The sequence below is a fragment of the Zonotrichia albicollis genome, chromosome 1 (assembly GCF_047830755.1).
Source record: "Zonotrichia albicollis isolate bZonAlb1 chromosome 1, bZonAlb1.hap1, whole genome shotgun sequence".
NCBI classification, from domain to species: domain Eukaryota; kingdom Metazoa; phylum Chordata; class Aves; order Passeriformes; family Passerellidae; genus Zonotrichia; species Zonotrichia albicollis.
The window spans coordinates 34,622,000-34,642,082 of record NC_133819.1 but is presented as its reverse complement, the minus strand read 5'-3'; the positions used below and the strand labels follow the sequence as shown (position 1 = coordinate 34,642,082).

The window sequence follows — 20,083 nt, the reverse complement described above, 5'->3', positions numbered from 1 at the left end:
CTGTCTCTTACAGGTACATGCATTTACTTTCAAATCAGCCAAGTTTGGTCCCCTAACTCAGCATTTGTCCACTAAAACCCACTGTTTCTATTATCAAAAAAAGCCAAATAGCTGCTTCCCGACTTTCCTCTGCTTATGTAGAGCTGCTTTCTTCTCAAGAAAGAGCATAACTGGGGATAACTAAAATAATATGGGGCAAATATAGCATATTTCAAAATAGAACAAGAATGAATGTTGGAAAACTCCAGAATTTAGGAGGGGGGGAAATACAGGGAGAAAGAACCACAAGGGAACTGGAGGCAAGAAGACTCCAGTGGAAATGGATAAAAGAAAGACAGTGGAAGGACTGCACACCACTGAGGACTGGGCTGAGGAAGAGGAGTGGAGTAAAAGGATACCTCTGAAAAAGAAACTCAAAATAGAAAGCAGATGACCTACTGCCTTCCCACGTAGCAGCAGTGTGAAAGCCCAGCACTGTGTATCACCCATGCAAGTACTTGGTAGAGGGCACAGTTTGTCCTCTGCACTGGATGATCAGTCTCTCTAGTCTAGTGGAAATGCACGAGTCTAAAAAATTACATTCCTTGGACTCCCCATTTCACTAAAGGAAAACGATCACGGATTCACTTGCTATAGTGCAAATGGATTTGCTGTTTTACAGAAATGGCTGCAGAATTACTAAGCACAGGCCACAGAAGACAAAAATGGAAATAATAGGAGAACAGAGGTGAAAAGTGACTTTAAAATTAAAATACCAAAAAAAAAAAACAAAACAAAAAAAACCACTAGCCTGTTTGAAAACTGTTCATGAAAGTTATCTCAGCATAGAAATATTCTATAGGAGAAATAAGATCTTTATAGGGCAAGATGGCTATTACTTCAACTCTGGAAAAACACTTTGAGGAATAATGTGGTTATTTTGCACTCTGTGATTGGCCAAACAGGGCCAGCCTAACCTGAAAATGGCCCAGGCTTGTAGTTCTGCAACTGTCCCCCACTGATGGCATTTGCAGAATAACCCTAATACCTGCTGTCCCTGGTTACAAGTCTGAAACCACATGAGACCAGAATGGAACCTCGCTGACAGCACTGAGGTTGGCTTAACAGAACAGGCAGAAGCACAGGCTGTACCAAGGTAAGGAAAAGGCTCTATTAAACAAAAGCTTTTCACACACCAACAGAGCACTTCTCCATTTTCCCTACATGCAATATTTCTGCTTTCCTGTGTTGGAAATTCAACCTACTGAAGTAAAATCAGTATCTGTGTCTGTGGACTTGACAAAGATTAGGGAGAACATCAAGTGTCCGTGGATAGTCAAACAGCATCTGAATGTCAAGTTTATCTCAACATGAACAAATAATGAACAAATACTGTCATTGTCCTGTATCATCAGACATTTAACTGAAGTGCTCATGTCAGAAGATTAAGTTAGATATGAGGGTCTTGAAAGGGAGGGAAGGAAGGAAGAAAGGAAGGATGGAGGAAAAAAAGGAGAGGGGAAGAGGAGGAAAAGAGGGGGGGAAATTGGGAAAAGCAGAAGAAGGAAGGGGAAGAAGTGACAGAAGGGAGGAAAAGGAAGGGAGGAAATGGGAAGAAAGGGAGGAAAGGGAAGAAAGAGGAAAGGGAGAAAAAGGAGGAAAGGGAATAAAGGGAGGAAAGGGAATAGAGGAAGGAAAGGGAGGGAAGGATGGGCTATGTTAGAGCCAGATTGAAAGCGTCAAGTGCTTTAAATGGTGTGCTACAAAAGGACTCTGCACTATTTTAAAAGCTTTTACACTGAGGCTTCTTTTACCAGATGCATTGTGATAATACAGTGTACAATATAATGTTCCAGATGTACATGATGACAATATAGTCCTTATTTAGGTCACTGTCCATCTCCCAAATTGTTCTGCAGTACTGCAAAACAACTGCAGTAACACAAGTGGCAGGAATCTTGCTTCAAGAAGCCACCACTAATATCCAGCATTTTAAAGGAAAAACATATTTACTCTGTTCTTTATGAGCAAGTCTTGGCTTCTCCCTGTACGTGACAGAGTCCCTTGGGGCAAAGCATGTGCACAAAGTTAAAACCACCATTAGCTGAAATCAATATTTACTACCAAACTCTTGAAAGATTTAAAGGAGAAGGTGCATGCAGAGAACGCCATTCCAGGTTCATACAGTCATTACTAACACGGATCTGATAGCACCCACTCTCCCTCACTACCACTTTTTAGTGGATTATACACTTAAATACACTTCAGTGTGATATTTGATTAATTACAAAGTTGCTAATAATATAATAATGGCCTGCTTAGAACTGCATTTAGTTATTTTTCAGGCAAAGGGATAAAAAACAACAGAAAATTCTTAGCCTATGAGAAAGTCTGCCCCAATTCTCATTAATTTTCAAAAGGTTACCAATATTAAGTGAGGTGAGTAGTCTGTCTTCTACAAATCTCTTCACAAACATAGCCCCATTCCCAGAGCTGTGGCAGTCACTGTGCTTCACGTCCATGGCTCCTATGCCAAGAGGATTATCGTGGGTGTATGAAAGAAAAACAATGAGCCTTCAGATCAGCTTCACAAGTTAAGATGGTTCACCATGCCTATTGCTATGAAAGAAAAAAAAAAACATACTTCAAGGAAAAAAAACATGCATTATGTACTGGAGAAGATCTCCAGGAAGCCTGCAAGGGGCAGAAAAGGCAACTGCAACTGTGGTGAGAGATGAAGCCCACGAAGCAGAGGGTGTCAATGATGAACTCCCATCAACATCTGGCAAATAACCTAATCTTTTGGGACTTTCCAATGCTGGCAGATAAGCGTGTTGTCTGTCCCTTCAAAGGCTGACCTCATTTCTATCCTTGGGTTAATGGCATGCAAAGCTCTCTGCTACACTTACTTTTTCAATCTTCCCCCTGACCCAAAGAGTTATTATTAAACACCAAACAACTCTGCCTATTGTTGTAGTTTGCATACAATTTAATTAAGAGTTCTCCCTCCAGGAATAATATTGACTGAAGGTTTTTGTAGGGGTGTTTTGGTTTTTAAGTGTACTGTAACTGCAGTATGCTAATTGCTTTGGTTTATGATACACAAATAGATAAAAGAATTCACCCAACTTGCATGCAAATAAACACTTGGATTTCCAAAGGGAAGGAAGAAAAAAAAGAAAGCATTAAAGATATCCTGGGGGAAACAACAACACAAGGCTGCTTAGCTGACTTTCATACCAGAAGCAGTTAGGGGCTTTAACACAAGCTTTGAAAATTCTGCCAGCCCAAATTTTCCTTCCATATTTTATTATATAAAATAATGCCTAAGCCAGAACTCTGAAAACAAGCTTTTACATTTTATGAATAAAACTCTGTAATTCTGTAGGTTTTAAATAATTTTAAACTTGGACCACTCTCTTTTTTACTCCTTTTTTTTTTTTTTGCTTTATAGTTAAAATACAAGACAGTTTAAGATTTTCATTACATAGAAAAATGAGGCTATTAATAAACCAGCTACAAGCCATTAATTATTAACTTCCACCAATTTTTAATTGCCATTTTTAAATAATTTTTTTTAGTTGGGAAAAACTCTGCAAAATGATGAAAAAAAACCATCCTAAATCAAACCTTCAGTGTTCACTTTTCCTGGCTATAAGATAAAATCCTCTGGGGCAACAAATCTCTGCTGAGAGCACTAGCAGCCCACAGGTCCCCTCAGGCAGTACTCAGCACTAGAGAGTTTTAGACACTAAAAACTGAAAACTGTTCTTTTCAGCCCTGACAAATCACGGGCAGGCTGATTTGCAACACTTTAAACAATGTGTGTGTGAAGTTGCTCACATCCTCAAATACACACACTTCATCTTCAGACACGTCTCTCACCAGTCCTATAACTAGTTTTACTAAGAGCAGTGTAACAACCTAATTTCAGTAAGTTTTATTTGGATTCAGGCTTGTCCATATGTTTTTAGGAAATCAAATATGGAATCATCTTGCTGTTGAAATACCTTCATAAAAATAAGAGGGTCTGAGTTCTGAGACTGGGTTAAAAAGCTGCTTCCAAATCATCCATTGCATTGAATAAACACAGTGTATTTGGACTTTGAAAGGGCAGAACACAAATAAAGCAGTAAGCAAGTGTTTGCTTGAACTAATAACCCAGGAAAAAAAATACACTCAAAGAAGCTGCGGACATTACAACAAGAGTTTATATTTTCATAGATTCATATAATATTTTGAGTCAAAAAGTATATCTAAAGGTCATCTAGTGCAACCCCCTGCAATAAGCAGGGACATCTTCCACTAGATCAGAGCCCTCCAAACTGGCCTTGAATATTTCCAGGGATGGGGCATTCACCACCTCTCTGGGCAACCTGTTCCAGTATTTAATCATCCTCATTGTAAAAAAATTCTCCCTTATACCTACTCCAGATTGATCCTCCTTCAGTTTAAAACCACTAACCCTTGTCCTATTGCAACAGCCCATGCTAAAAAGGTTGTCCCCATAAGTTGTGGTCTCCTTACACCTTACAACCACCTCTTTATGGAAGTTGTTTGTGAGACTGGAGCCTTCCAGCTTATTAAATGAGTTAGAACTATGAACTATAAAATAGTTAATGAAAGCTTTTTGGGGGAGGCAGGGCAGGTATTTTAGGCTCAGTCTTCTGGAGTACCTGAGGCACCATCAGCAGTCACAGGGCATTCATGCAGGCATCACAAACAAACGATGCTGTGCTGCAGGGACAGCTGCTCCCAGGGCTCTGAAGTCGGGCATTACCAAGGCCCAGCACCAAAAACACCAGGAGCAGCAAGCAGTGCCCTGAGCTGACAGGCTCAGCAGAGCAGCCCCTCTTCCCCTGACATGACACAGGCTGGTGGCGGAGTCCCTGACAGCACCTCCTTGGGAGGGAGAGAAGGCTGAGGGTCATCTGCCCCAGCAGTTCAGGTACCTGACTTGGGAAGGGAACAGAGTGGCCCACAAACTGCCTGGCAGTCATCCAAAACAAAACAAAAAGCCCAGACCATTTTGCGCTGCTCCCCCGCCCTCCTGCAGACCCCCCAGCCAGGCTCTGGCTGCCTGCTCTGCCCTGGATGTGTCCACAACCCTTGGATCAAGCTTCTCAACCATTAAAGGTCTGGACCCAGGAGAGGGGCTAACTTTGATGGGAAGCCAACCCAGGTCTTCAAAGGCTTTTCTGCAAATATATGCTTTCTTTGAGCACAAAAGTGGTGATCCCTCTCCTCGGGCAAGAACACTCCAGAAGTATTCCTGAGGGTTGGAGGTGCTCCTGCCTCAGCGCTAACAATGTCCTGCAAATACACTTGCTGCAGGTGAGACAAACAAGTCTGCCTCCCTCTCCATACCCAGAGAGCAGCTCAAACATCAGCCCCTCAGAGGAGCTCCGGGATGAGCAGAGACACGCCAATGCCCATGGCTGGGGCTGCTCTGGCTGCTTTGTTCCCTGGCTGGGGAGGTGGGATGGATCCTGTCCCCACCCTGAGACTCCCTTGGTGCCTGACACAGAGCTTTTCTGGTGGTCTCCACTGGAGAGCAGAAGCACAGCCCTCAGCACTTGTGGGGCTGCTGCTCAGCTGCTGTTCCCTTGGGTGCGCTCCACAGCTCTGTAACAAACCCAGACAGGTTATACACAGCCTGTGAATTCTGCCTAGTCAGACCTCTAGCCCTGCCTCAAGGAATGAGAGATTTGGGATTCAGAAGGGACATAAATGCAGCCATTGCTCCACTGACACTTGACAAGAAGAGGAGATCTGACATGGGCTGCCACCCTGTCCTCAACTAACGCAGCAACTGCAAATCAAACTGCTACCAGTGGTTGGGCACAGGGATGAGTCTGCCTTCCAGAATCAGCTGGAACAGCACCCCTCATTAGCAAATGTCCATCAGACTATGGGAGACCCTCCCAGGAGTAGAGAGAGAGTTCTGCACCCCAGGAGTGGCCCTGCTTGTCTGTGTGCACAGACATGCAAGTCTGTGGGGTAGGTGAGAGTGTGCAAAGGGACCTTTCCTCCTATAGGGGTGCAATATAAGTCAGCAATATGAGTCTCCTCAGCAATGTGAGTCTCCTCAGCAATGTAAGTCTCCAGAAGCCTTCTCAGAAGACTGCTGTATCACATTTTAAAAATCAGCCTTTTTGGTCTATGGATTATTGCCTCAGTGAAGGAGCCAGCATATCAAAATGAAGCTACTCCCAATTAGCGACTAGCCACAAATTTCTGGCAGTAACCAATTCATAACTACAAACAAGAACCTTAAAAACTGGCACATATGAAAAAATTACTGCTTTTCCTGACAAGAAGGAGGCAACGTGAGGGGTAATTCTCTGTAGGCTGTACATTCACAACCTGTGAACTACTAACAGCAACTTACAACGCACTGCAAGTGTAAAGTGGTGAAATTCAAACATCTCTAAAAACCACAGATTTGTAACTTGTGCTTATGTAAATACACAGCTTTCAAGCCTCAGCCATCCTGGCCGTAGGTCTTCTGGGAAAAAATCTTGGCTAAGCTTTTCAAGAGCAAGCAGTGATACTGAGGGCCTCCAGTTTTTATGTGTCCAATCAGAAATACTTTAAAAGGCTTCATTTTCAACTCCTGCTGCACACACCCTCTTCCAATTATATCCCTTTAGGGAATATTTATCTTTGAAAGTAAGCAAATAAGGGAAAATCAGACACATACACATTATTTTGTTCATTCTTCTCAGTAGTCTCTCTAACACGAAGATGTAATACTATGCCAAAATTATAGACAAGAGGCTAAAGAACACACTTTTAAAGACTGATTTTAATTCTTTTTAGCAAAGCTGAAAGGTGCTTGCAATCACAACTAACTGCAAGAAGTTTTAAATCTATTTTATCTGTAGTTTCATCTAGAAGATTCTAGCTTACATGAGCTATCCCAAGTCATGCAAAGTTGGTAGCAAAGTCAGGAAATAAATACATATATATTTATAGTTACAATGTACTGATTAACTACAAGATCATTATTTTGGGAATGGACTGCATAGACTGATCTGGCTTTTTACATTTTTAATTAATATAATTTATCTCATTTTGAGCTAGGGTGCAGAGTTATGACTAACGAATACTTTGTATGAGAACTTAAAATAGAATTTTAAAAAAACTTAAAAAGCTATTTCAACATATAATTGCCTCAGTTTCTAAAAAGAGAATTTAATATATAAAATTATGTTGTGAAGGTCTAGCAAGTATATGAATACATAATTCCTTTTCCCTTCCTTGCAAGAACAGAAGATCACTGAGATTTGTACCAGGACAGTGAAAAGCATAGCTTTATTTTGAAAGTAATTCAAATGTAAGCATTCACACCCTAATAATATAGATAGCATAATCCATTACACAAAAAAAAAAAACTAAAAACAAAGAGCACACAGATTCACTAAGCCTGCTGCCATCTACATGGCTGTAAAGCAAACATGCTACAGATGTCTTCTACCAACTGACCAACTGCCCAGATCTGTGTACACTTGTACAACTTGTACACTTGTACAACTGCCTAGATCTAAGTACCTATGCTATATAATCAGAAAATAAAGGCATAATTGAGGTGGCAGTGTCCCAGCAAAGAGAGATTTCACAGGGTAGCAGGATCAGTGACTGCCTCCAATAAAGGGATTACAAATGCAGGTTTCGGTATTGCGAAAGGCAGTGTACTTTTTGAAAGACACTTTGATCCTAAGCACTTGACAGATCTCAGTATATCATCTGCCTCTAATCAGTCACCTGAGGAGTCAGGAGTTTTCTCAGAAAGCCATATTACTGCAGGATACTCCTTTCCAAGTGTTTGCTAATGATATGAAGGCCATTAAGTCTATATACTCTAGTTGTCATAATCTTATGTGACGTCTTATCCAATATTTTCATAGGTAAGGCTAAGTTTTCTTCACAGAGAGAGCTATTTTTATGGACAACTACAGATACTGACTAATACTTCTGCATTTATCAATGCCACAAATAGCTTTTTGAATATTAATGCTGCTAGAATTTCTTTCAAGACAGTAAGTAGCAATTATAAATAGGTGCTATTATCTTCCCATGTGTCAAAACAGGCAAAAAAAAGTTTAACACACATTTTGTTTGGATCATCCAAATAATATAATTCTTTGCATAATTCTGAATAAAAAATATTTGGGGAGCATTAAGAACAAGCAGGACTATCATGAATCTCCTTCGCAGCACTACCATCCATCTCCTCTTACAGACTTGTAAGCTACACTTGCCTCCTTCTCCCTCATATTCTCCTTTCTCAAGCACTGCCCTGGTCTGAAATGAAGAAGCCTCTGATCCTGGATCTTCATTTTACACTTACATATATAACAGTTTATTTTATACAGTTTTATATTACATCATAGCATGCATTTGCCTGCAGCACACAGTGCATGATGAACTTTTGTTGTGACAGTGTTTAAAGAAAATAAGCTCCATCTCCAAGGCACTTTGATACTACACTAATACATCTCTTGTTTCCTTGGCTGGGCTGCAGACCCAAAAAGTTACCTTCTTTATGCAGACAATGGTAAAAAAAGAAGGAGCAAAATATCTCTAATCATGTATGAACATCTGGGCTAACTAACCAATCTAAAATACAAGGGTCTCTTCTGGTATCACTTCACAAATAACAAAAAACATATGTGGAGATACAGGCTGCATCTTCTACTTGAAGTTAACCTGAAAAAATTCCACTGTGTTATCTGAGCTCTAACAAACATAAAAGAACAAAGATCAATACATTGAAAGCTTATTTCATTTCAATCAATTGTTTGTGAGAAGTATTCACAGGTTGTCTTGCTTCCAGCACTAATGCTTAGCTCTTTAAGTAGACTCTACATTTTTCTCTATAGATTTCAATCTTAGGTACAAGAACTGAAATTAATCACTTTGGCAAGTAAGTGTCAGAGTGAAGAAAAAAAAGTCTGTCATTTTGGTCTCTAACACTAACAAGAAACTTAAGGAAAGTAGTTCATTTTTTTATGAAAGTATTTGATGTCTTCTTTTCTTAATGTCTTTCTCTGGCAATCTCATTCCCATTCTCACATTTTCCTACTGAAAAAGAAAAGTGAAAAGAAACTGAAACCACAGTGAAAAAATATTTGGGAGAAGATGTTTTTGTCACAAAGGAAAATTCTGGAATTTTTTGGGTTTCATGCTTAGTGCTGTTTTTAGAGAATTTTACAGTTCCAGGTCAGCTCTTCAGTTCACACACATGATGTGACTGACAATGAAATCCGTTTTGCAGGAGCTGAAAGAACAACATTAGTGAGGCCATCAAAATTTCCAACCAGAGAACATGGGACTCAAACTGTCCAACCTCATTTCAAGAGAGGTCAAGTTCATTTCACTACTGAATATGACTCCATATTTGGGGAGCAAGGAGGAGAAAGCAAAAAAACCAAGACTACATATATGCCGGGAAAGATCCTTTCTTGCCTTCATCCCTTCTCACAAAGCCTGTAGAGCTTGTGCTTTTTGATGGAAGGCTGTAATTGTGTGATAAAACACTTTTGGTAAAACAATTATTTCTAATTTAAATCAAATCCATTTTGAAGGCTTTACCAGAACAGTTCTGCCTGCAGATCTACCATAACAGACTCTGGTTAGCAGACTAGTTCAGGCACTCAGTAATAGAGCATGGACGTGCAAACACATATCCACTATGGACTGATTTTACAGTAACTTTTAAAGCAGCATGGCTGCAATATTGCAAGGCTACTCATTTTGGTGTGTGAAAATCCCTTTGGTGTTTTCCAGTTAATAAGGATGAAAGGAGGGAAAAAAAAAAAAAAGAACAGAACATGGGAAAAAATTATAGGGCTGCATAGGCAGCCTCGAAGGAACACGGATTGAACAACCTTTGAAGTACCCAATTCTAAAATGAGATCATATGAGAATTTTTTCAAGCAATAAAAGTGAAGCCTCAGAAACAAGTGTAAGTTACAGCCTGAAGTGCTTTATCGCAGCTCCATGAACCTTCTTCCATAAACCCTAGTTATTTTGAAAGTTCATTTACTTAAAGTAAAATTGAACTGACTGTGGGGGAATGAAGGGGCAGTAGGGATCTATAGTTTCCCAGAGGTGTGTTGATAAATAAGGCCTGCATCTCATGACATCAAAGTCATTACAGAAGAGCTGTCTCCTGCCAGGCTGCAAGGAGGCATTTTCCACTTGGGGATAAGAACAAACACCAGTGTCCTTATGTGCTTCTTCAACAAAACTCCTGCCCTCTGGAGAGCAAAACCTTCAACTTAATAACATGGCTACAGGTATGCAAAATCTACTGGGGCCTCAAAAGTTATGTCTGAGCTAATGCTGTGCCACACAAAATACCCAAAGCTGACTCTGAGGGAATGTGGCTGTTTACACAGCACAGTGCAGAGCTGGGCAGAGATAACCAGCTCACATTGTGGAAGTAATATCAGCACAACAGTGCTCTTGAGCTAAGCAGCCACGTCTTTGGTGAAGTTAAACACAAAGTCAGCTGATGGGGATATGCCCCTTCCAGACAGAAATCTGCCCACCCCACGCATCTGAGAGGTTTCTGGTTTGTATGACACACACATAATGATTTTGGCTTTACAATTCCTCAGCATCTCCACCTCAGTCAGTCATTCCAGACCTCCCCCACAGTCAACAGAGAAACAGGCACATGAACACTATCCACTTGATACAGACATCTCCACTGGGAAGAGAGGAATCATGAGCTAGAATTGCCAATTTCTCGCTACCAGCTTTGAAAGAAGACTGTAGGATTAATTCAGGCATCACACAGATGCCAGTCAGAAAAACCAACTCTTCCACATCGAGTGTTGCCCCAGATGTCTGAGCTAGAATAATGCTGGCTGCCTGTCTGAAGAGTGCTATTCATATTCATAAAGTACTGATAAAGGAGAAAGTCATGGGTTCAGAAACTGTTCGAGAAAGGTCACTTCTTTCGCAACTGGATCGAGTTTTGCTGTCACCAGAGCAGATGGCTGGCTCCAATCTCCTCACTCCATCCAAGTGACACCACCTGGCCATGGGCCTGGCTGGAATCAGCAAGGGGAAATGCCCTACACCATCCCATGTGAAAGGAATGCTTCCCCCTCTCATGGTGACCTCCCTAAGGACACCAGAACCCTCCAGCTGAGAGGTGCAGACCTTCCTCAGGTGGAAAAACACCATGATGCAGGACCCCAAGCAAGGTGTGGCACCTCATGCTATGGGGCAAATCCAGCACAAAGCATGTCTAAGACACTGAAAAAAAGTAATGTTTTCTCATCCTTCTTTCCCCACAGTACATCTGTGTTCAAATAACAGGTGTGTAAGAGATAGAAATTGAGCTTGTATGCTATTGCATACAGAAATTATTTTAAATATATTTAAATGATAATCATATCAATATAGCTTGTGATGGGAACTGTAACAAATTCAAAACTTAATTTCTGTTTCCACCCTCATGATTTGGCTGCCACCAAATTATTCTTTAAGGCCCAAATTTTGTATCCTATACAGGCAGCTATTTGTTAAGTAAAGTAACCCACAGAAGCCCTGGGAAGAAATATAGCTAGGCAGCAGGAGGAGAGCAATTGTACAGCTCAGAGACTTGCTCGGAGCCATTTAGAAATCTTTTCTGATTTTACAAATGAGAGAAGAAGTACAGATTTAAAAATTATACAAATGCTGGACCATTTGTTTTGGGAGATTTAGCAAAATGAGGCCTTTAAATTCAATTCTTCAAGTTATAAAAGATTCCATCCGGGGCAGTTGCTACAGTAGGTTGACCTCATCCTCTAAGGCAACTTTCCCTCTCTATTCCTCAGCCCTGTAACACCCTGCAAGCCCCAAGGGCACCCCTGCAGCAATCTTTGCAGAAAGAATGACAGAGAGAGAAAGTTGTCCTTGGATTTATTTAGCGAGAAAGAGGCCAAATCTGGGACAGGGAAAAAGGTTTGCATAGAGACAGAGCTCTTGTGGATTTGTACAATCATCCATGCACATGGAATATATTGAACCTTGAACCTAAACTAAGGTCAAGCAAGTTTAAGGCTTGATACAGATGTTTCACAGAACTCTGGTAAATGAAGGTGAATGTTACTGTTAAAGCAAGAGAAAAAACAAGCTATAAAAACGGTTGGCCGATTGTTTATTTTTCTTTTCAGTCCATTGTCGAGTTTACTTTGTCCCCCTTAAGCCCAGCACTGGTATTTCCTGCATCTGGGTGATGACAGCAATCTCTTATACACCACATAAAACAGATTTAAAAGTTTGAAAGCTACTCCTAGCCTGGTTTCTCCCCGGAAATATATCATTCCAACACAGGGGAATATTTGCATTTTCTTCATTTGTCTTTAATTTCAAAAAATACTGATTGTCTTCTGGTGCAAAAGACTAAACCAAACCAACCAATCAACCAAAACAAAACAAAACAAAAAGAAGAAAAAGAAAACACTAAATTCACTATAAGTGTAGTATCAACATTTTCATAAACAGTGAGGGAGCTTTTCAGTCAACATTACCCTTTTTTTTTTTAATTAAAAAAATAAGTTACAGAACAATCCAAAGGAAAGTCCCTCAAGGAAAATTAACTTAATGATTTCTTAAAAAGAAGTCATGATGATCACTTGCTTTTAGCCAATTACTTGTTCTCCTTTGGCATGAATGTGAATGTGTCTGAAACTATGCTCAGAAAAGGGGGAAAGACTTTTCAAGTTCAATGCCATGATGAATTATAGGCCAATATGGAAGACATCCCCTTTCCAACCAAGTTCTGTCTGACAGGGATAATGCTATTGGCTCTGAATCTAGAATGAGTCTCAAGATTTGGCAAAGGCAAGATAAATGAAAGTTTTAAAATTATTTGAAATAGTTAAAAAATTGTAGGAGATTCACAATAAAATGCTATAATAATAATAATAATAATAATAATAATAATAATAATAATAACTACTTCTACTACTACTTTTCAGCTTTAAAGAGGCTAGCATAAACAAACTTTGCACTGGTTTTGGCTGGGATAGAGTTAATTTTATTCATAGTAGCTGGTATCAGGCTATGCTTTGGATTTGCTCTGGGAAAAGTGTTGATAATACAGGGATATTTTAGTTACTGCTGAGCAGTGCTGACACAATCAAGACCTTTTTGGCTCCTCACACCACCCCACCAAGCAGGGGCCTGGGGGTACACAGCAAGATATGAGGGGACACAACCAGGACAGCTGATCCCAGCTAACCCAAGGGATATTCCACCCCAAATGATGCCGTGCTCAGTGTATAAAGCTGGGGGAAGAAGGAAGAGGGGAACATTCTGAGTGATGACATTTGCCTTCCCACGTTGATGGGGCTCAGCTCTCCTGAAGATGGCTGCCTGCTCACAGGAAGGGGTGACTGAATTCCCTGGTGTCCTTTCTTTGTGTGTGCAGCTTTTTCTTTTCCTATTAAACTGTCCTTCCTCCAGTTCATAAGGGGTTTTTTTACTTTTACCCTTCCAGCTCTCCTCCCTATTAATGGGCTGTGAGAGGATGCATGGGGCCAGCTACCACTTTTTAACATTACCACAAACTTTTAACATTAGAAGGTGCAGAGGAGGTATTTCCTCTGCTCTAGTGACAGGGTACATGAGCAAAGGGACATCAGGGGAGAGAAAACATCAGTATCAGAACAAGTTAAAACAAGAGATGATGGGCCATGAAGTATTGTGTTTAGAACAGATTAAGAGTGAGATAGAATTAAAAGTTAAAAATTTAAGGAAGCACAAGTTTGCAAGAAAGAAGAATTTGGTGTCCCCAAGATAACTGCTGAATGGGGCGGTTGTAGGATTTCCACACCTGCTTCTGTAATTCAAATTTAAAATCTGGTTAATTTATTTGTTTCCTCCATGTTCCCATTGAAGCCCAAAGAATCCTGGTTCCAGTTCCCCACTGGTTTGCACCTTGGGTAATTATCAGTGCCCTTAATCATCAGAGCTCTCCATTGAGTTCTTAGGCTTCAGCACACACCAGCACTCTCAACTCTTGATTATCTATGGGTGGTTTTTCAGATTCAGTGGATTAACTGTTCTCCCAACAGAGAAAAGCAGCACCCAGTGTTACATAGAACATGTGAGGCTCTGGGGTCAGGCTGGCATTGCTCTCCTGCTTGATCTATTATCATGAGACCAATGCAGACTAGTTGGTCTTGTATCAAGTTTACCCACAAAGGACTCAGAGTGCCAGGAAACATATTCCAGTGACACCTGAGTAGCTCTGTCACAGGCAGGTCTGCATCAGCGTGGTTCACTGTGGGCCAGGCAGACCTGGACTGCCCTGCCCTACATCCCTGCAGCATCCCTGCATCAGGTCATCCAGGAGTAGCCAGTGTTCTGGCCACCCCCGTGCAGCTGTGGGCCAGGAGATGAGAAACACTTTGGTGCCCACTGACTCCACTAACACTGCCCCACAGGTTCAGAAAGCTAAAGAGGCATTCTGTAGCATTTTGCATTGACAAAAGTAGCAGCCTGGCTTTTAGTTTTTAAAAGTACCACTTTCAGAAGAGAATCCTCCAGCATCGATAATCAGTACCCAACATGCCAAAATCATGACAGCAACCAGCCTAGTGAGACAGCCAGAAAGTTAAAAACAAAGACTCACATAGATTTTAGAAACAGAAAGTACTGGCAACATGAAAGGATTCAGACTACCAAAAAAAGTTAAGATTTTAATATAAAATACATTCCACAATCTTAAGAGAAGGACCTGAGTTCATACCAACTTTTAAAAGCTCTACTACACTGTCCCATCCCTACCCCAGTCTAACAGTGAATAGACAAAAAGTGAATAAGAAGATTATGTTTAAATTGCTGGAGATATTGTGGGGGAAAAAATCAGTTACAATGGGTTCTGTGACCTCAAATTAAAAGATATTGTAGAAAAAGAAGGAATAGATGCTTGTATTAGAGAATGAGGAATGAAGATATCCACTTCAAGTTTAGACAGATAAACCATTACTTAGAGCAAGAGCATTTGTAGAACTGTCAATAGAAGAAAACAAATTTAACCCCAGGTAAGTACCTGCAAACAACACAGGCAGCTGAATTACACAGGGAGAGGATCAAAACAACGAGAAGTTCTAGTGAAGATTAAGAACGTAGAGACACATCTGAAAAATTTAGAAGGCAGAACAGAGACTAACTGAGATTACTGGCACTCTGCTGCTGTGCACAGGATCTGGAAAGCATCAGGAAAGGCTGAAAGAGGAAAAATACACAAACTATGGACAACTGTGGGAAACAGAGCTGCTTTATATACTAATGCCACAGTAATCCTGGGGAAGGGGTGAGTGAGTAGACAATGTAGTTGTATGGGCAGTGATTGAGGACAGAAAAATTCACTCTAGGAGGAGAATATAGGACATGTAAAACTTAAGAAAAGACTCCTGTGTACAAATACTATACAAAACTATCAGCTGTATCTGCAAGTGTGCCCCTGGCTTAAACAGCTCGCTGGATTGCAGCTGGGCTGTGGAGCCAGGTGCAACACGATCACAATTGTGATGACCAGCAATATTAGACAGGAAAAATGTGACCAAGTGCTGGTGATGCACAACGCTGCCAACAAGAACATCATGAAGCAAAAGATGCTATCATTTGGCATTTATAGCAGATGACTCATAGGAGTACCACCCACCGCTGGGCAACGGGGCAGAGCAAGACACTGATTTGAATGCAATACAACACCACGGCTCCTTCATCTAATACCCTGGGAATGAATAGTCACTGTGGGTCATGCGGCGCTCTGGCTGAACACATAGGTTAAGTTTCAAAGACAAGAACACCTAGAAAACAAGATACAGCCAAGGAAAAAAGTAAAATACCCATGCTAAAATGCAGGGGTGGGGGGGTTAGGCTTTGGGAGAGCTACTGAGTCCAGCAACCCTGCAAAACACTCTGCCTGTAGAAACTAGCTGAGAATAGATCAGCCATCTTAGCAAAATAAAAGGAAAAAAGTAAATCAGAGGTTGTACCCACTGCACCCCAATTCAAAATTGCTGAGAAAAAAGGCAGATCAAAGAGCTCAAAATCCATTAGCACCAGCTGAAGCAATACTATCAAGATATATTCAGGGCATCTCAGTTTAAGATGATAAAAGTAGGTCTGGCACGCTGCCACATCTATTGGCTAGCAAATACAAGGGCTTGCCTACTGTAAACTGGACCAGACATGAGAAGAGACTCATGCATTAATGTTGCTGTCACTGTAGAAGATGTTAAGGAAGAGGCATTTCAGGACTGTAAGAACCAGTTTCAGTTATTCCTAAACACAGCCAAATAGGAGGCTGAAAACTGGTAAGCTGAAATAAAAAAGCAATGGGACTTTCTGCTTTGGACATGGAGACTCAATCCTAAATCCCAAGAAATCCAAGGCGCCCAAGAAATACCCAAACACAAGTGGGCAGAGTATTTGACAGTCATTCCAGATTTGATATGCATCAGCGATGTGATGCCTGTACTCAGTTAAAATCCAGCCTTGCACAGAGAGTGGAGGTGGTAGGGAGTCTGGAAGGCAAAGTCCAGATAATGAAAACAGGCAAAGGTAGACAAATTAAAATCAAAATTTTAAAAAATTTAAACATTTAAAAAGTATGTCAAGTTGCGAAAGATCTAGTTGCTAAGATGGACTAGACAAATCTCAGCAGTGCACTCCCAAGCCTGCTCACCAGTCATGAGTGAGCAACAACCCAGCCTCTCCCAGATAAAAAAAATAAGCCAAACTCACTTGTGAGATCACCCAGCTCATATGCATATGTATTATGTACACCTGGATTTAGAGATGACCAAAGCTGCAGTACCCCTGTAAATAGCCATCTCACTAAAGGCAGTTTCTCTTGCAATAGGGTGTCCACTCATGGCAATACCCACAGTATTGTACATGAAATGCCCACTTGCTCTGCTGTGGCTGCTGCCTTTTTTTGGCAGGGGTACCTCCCCAGTTTCCCAGTAGTATCCTTTGTATAGAAGGGAAGAGCCATAAAATAAAAGGTTTTCTCTCACAGTTTTCCTTGTCGTAGCCAAATTCATTACCATCATAGACCCACAAGCAGGAGCAAAATCAATCACCAATACTGCAATTGTTACTCTTCTGTATGTACTGCACACACTGTACTTGTTGGTATACATTTGCTTACATACCTTTTAATGTAAACAAATCTATCTCCTGTAATAAAGTGACTGATACATTTTCCTGTGCATTACAGGAATACAACTTTATGGTTTAGTCCTGCACTAAACCATATCACTATGCAGTGTATGTGTTACTGGCGTGTATAGTACACACTGTGAAAAAATACTGAGCAAAGCAGCTAAATACTCACTAATAAAAGACCTCACTATAATTAAATAAAGACTTTCATAGACCAAAATCCAGCCTGCAGCAGCAGTACATACATCTGAAGCAATTTTTTTTCTCACTGAGTGAGCACTTACAGCTCCAGCTGACAACAGTAAGAGCAGTGTACACCCAACAGATTCTTCAATTTTCAATCATTTGCCCAGCTTTGCTTTGAAGTTCCACATTCACAGTTAACAATTTTATGTGTATCCTAAGTAAATAACACTACCAAAAGTACATTAATGCATATATATATACATATTATATATATACATATATAGTCTGCTATAATGTCAGATAATATTTCATGTGCAAGCCAGGCACAGAAAGAAGGTATGCATAATTACTTCACAAAAAGTATTAAACTCCCCTTGTTTCACTAAGAAAAATTTTCTATCATTTTCAACATGGGCCAGCTGTTAGGACTGCAAGTGGACTAAAATGAAGATGTTACATGCTTCAGAAGAGCAGTTATGCAAACGCCAGCACTGCAGTCTGGCAGCCCTCTTTGCAGGAAGCAGGACTGTGCCTCACCAGAGCTCCTCTCAGAAAGGCTCCCAAAATCAAGTAAGTCGGTGGCAGATTTACAAACTGCAATCTCTTGACAAGAATGAGTAATGGGCCTTTACACCAGTGAAGAATATGACCTCCTCTCTATCCCACGTGTTTCTCTCTCCCCAGAGCTGAGCCCTGCAAGGAGACCGGAGTAACCGCAGCAGGTAATTACATGTTATTAGTGCTGCATTAGACTGAGTAGCTATTCAGTAAATTAGTATGTGATATTAACTAAACCTATTCAGCTGATGAACACAAGAATCAGCCTCAAAGTAGCAATTAACAAATTATTCCTAAACAGGTGTCACTTACAGAGTAAGTCAGGCTATCATTTTTCTATAATTCACCAGGAAAATCCCGACTTCTTCCATTCAGTAAACACAATTTAAGCAGATGGTATGTTTTCAGAAGGCAAGAGACCTATACTTAAATCAATGCTCTTGGATGTGAAGGCTTACATTGAAAGACAGTAGAATTTGTGGCACATCTTAAGATTTAGGAATGATTTATTACTATGCTGAGAGAACAAGCCCAAGATCTAAATCTCACTGATTAAACTCCATGCACTCCTGGGAAAAAAAAAAAAAAGAGAGAGAGAGAGAGCTCTCGTTTGTCTATAGAAAATAAAAGCCACTGCCACATATCATGCTCAGTTTTTTTTAAAGAGTAGCATATTATCACAAAAATATTGAGATGCCTGCTAACATAAACATATTTTTAATGCCCCATAGCAGAAACACACTAATTCGTTGCCATTCAGTCTTGATTTTGCAAAAAGTCGGTTCTCTGTGTAGTCTCCCTGCTCTTTAGAGAGATTTATGTACATCTGATGTTGAGTCCCTTGGGTTACAGAATGGTTGAACACATGAAACAAACTGGCAGATGAGAGTCTGCTTTAAACCAAGCATTGCTGCAGAAAGCAAAGGCTGAATGGATTGAAAATGTACATAGGAGAAAAACGCCCCGAGTTCTTCACGCAAAGTCAACAGCTCCCTTTATAAGCCCCATTTCATGGGGCTTTGTTAAGAGAGTGTTCTCAGAGCAGGGAACATTCGCCTCTGAAACTGCATGGTTCAGTTTTTGTGCTCACCCCGTGGGTGAGCCCGCCCATCCATCCATCCATCCATCCATCCATCCATCCATCCATCCATCCATCCATCCATCCATCCATCCATCCATCCATCCATCCCGGAGCTCCCGGCGGCGCGGCCGCAGCGCTGCCCGGGCGGGGCCGGTCCGTCCCGCCCCTTCCCGGCGCCAGGCGCGGGCTGGCAGCAGCCTCTGCTGGCGACCGGGCGCACGGAGCGGGCCCCGAGTCCGCTACCGGCGATCCGGCCGCGTTCAGTGCCGAGCCGGCTGCCCCGGCCGCCGCTGAGCCTCTTGCATGTGCGAGGAGTGCTTGCACGGCATTAAACACTGGCAAAAGCCCGCTTGTATTTGCCTTGGAAGTGCTGAGATTTTCTTCCTTCCTGCTGTTTAGAAAAGTACGCGAGAAGTTCCTCCAAGTTCTCAAATTTTTATCTAAAGATACCTGTGAAAGGTAACCAAAATTTATGTTTAATGATGCGAAGAGGCACCACTGAGGTGCAGGCAGATGTGAATAGCCTGCAGTCACTCCTCAGAAGCCCAGATTGCACAGAACACAAACTCGGACTTCTGCTGCATAAACTGCAACAAATTTCAGCACATACATACTGATGGTTTTTTTACACAAACCATATAACTGAGAAGAAAAGCCCTCTAAAAGAAAGGGAAGATGCACTCATTGTTTTGAGGAAGAATACAGAGCAAGAGCCCACTGGAAGTTCACTGTAAAGCCAATCCCCAGCACCGGCGTAGTCATTTGCTGTCTTATTTGCTGGTAGAAGAGTTGCTGAGTGAAGATCATTTTCCAATTGATGTGATTAGTATAAACAATTTTAGCCTTCATTACCCACTACGTTTAGTTTTTCATGAGAGTATTTTTCCAAGCCTTTGGAAATGCAGAAATTACAAGCATCTTAGAGCAGAATCCCAGCTCAGTGGCAGAAACAGCAGCAATCTGATTTAATACCATACCGATTTACTGCAAGGCCTTTCATCCAGCTGGCACAGCAGAATCACCTAACCTCAAAAATTTATTCCCAAATAAACCACAATCACTACATAACCAGGTAAATAGAATGTTTTA

The 20,083-nt window shown here is 41.1% G+C and overlaps 1 protein-coding gene across 7 annotated transcripts in view; it reads right to left on the bottom strand.

The window, feature by feature from the left end:
- CREB5 (cAMP responsive element binding protein 5) overlaps nucleotides 1-20,083 on the bottom strand; it is a 257,025-nt gene that overhangs the window by 219,599 nt on the left and 17,343 nt on the right. Inside the window, exon 1 of one of the 7 annotated variants that reach the window (XM_074537861.1) lies at nucleotides 2,405-3,074. The exons of the other annotated variants lie outside the window; for them this stretch is intronic. The gene's annotated coding sequence lies outside the window, so the exon portion shown is untranslated. Of the gene's footprint in view, nucleotides 1-2,404; nucleotides 3,075-20,083 lie in introns of those variants that run through there. 7 annotated transcript variants of the gene reach the window in all.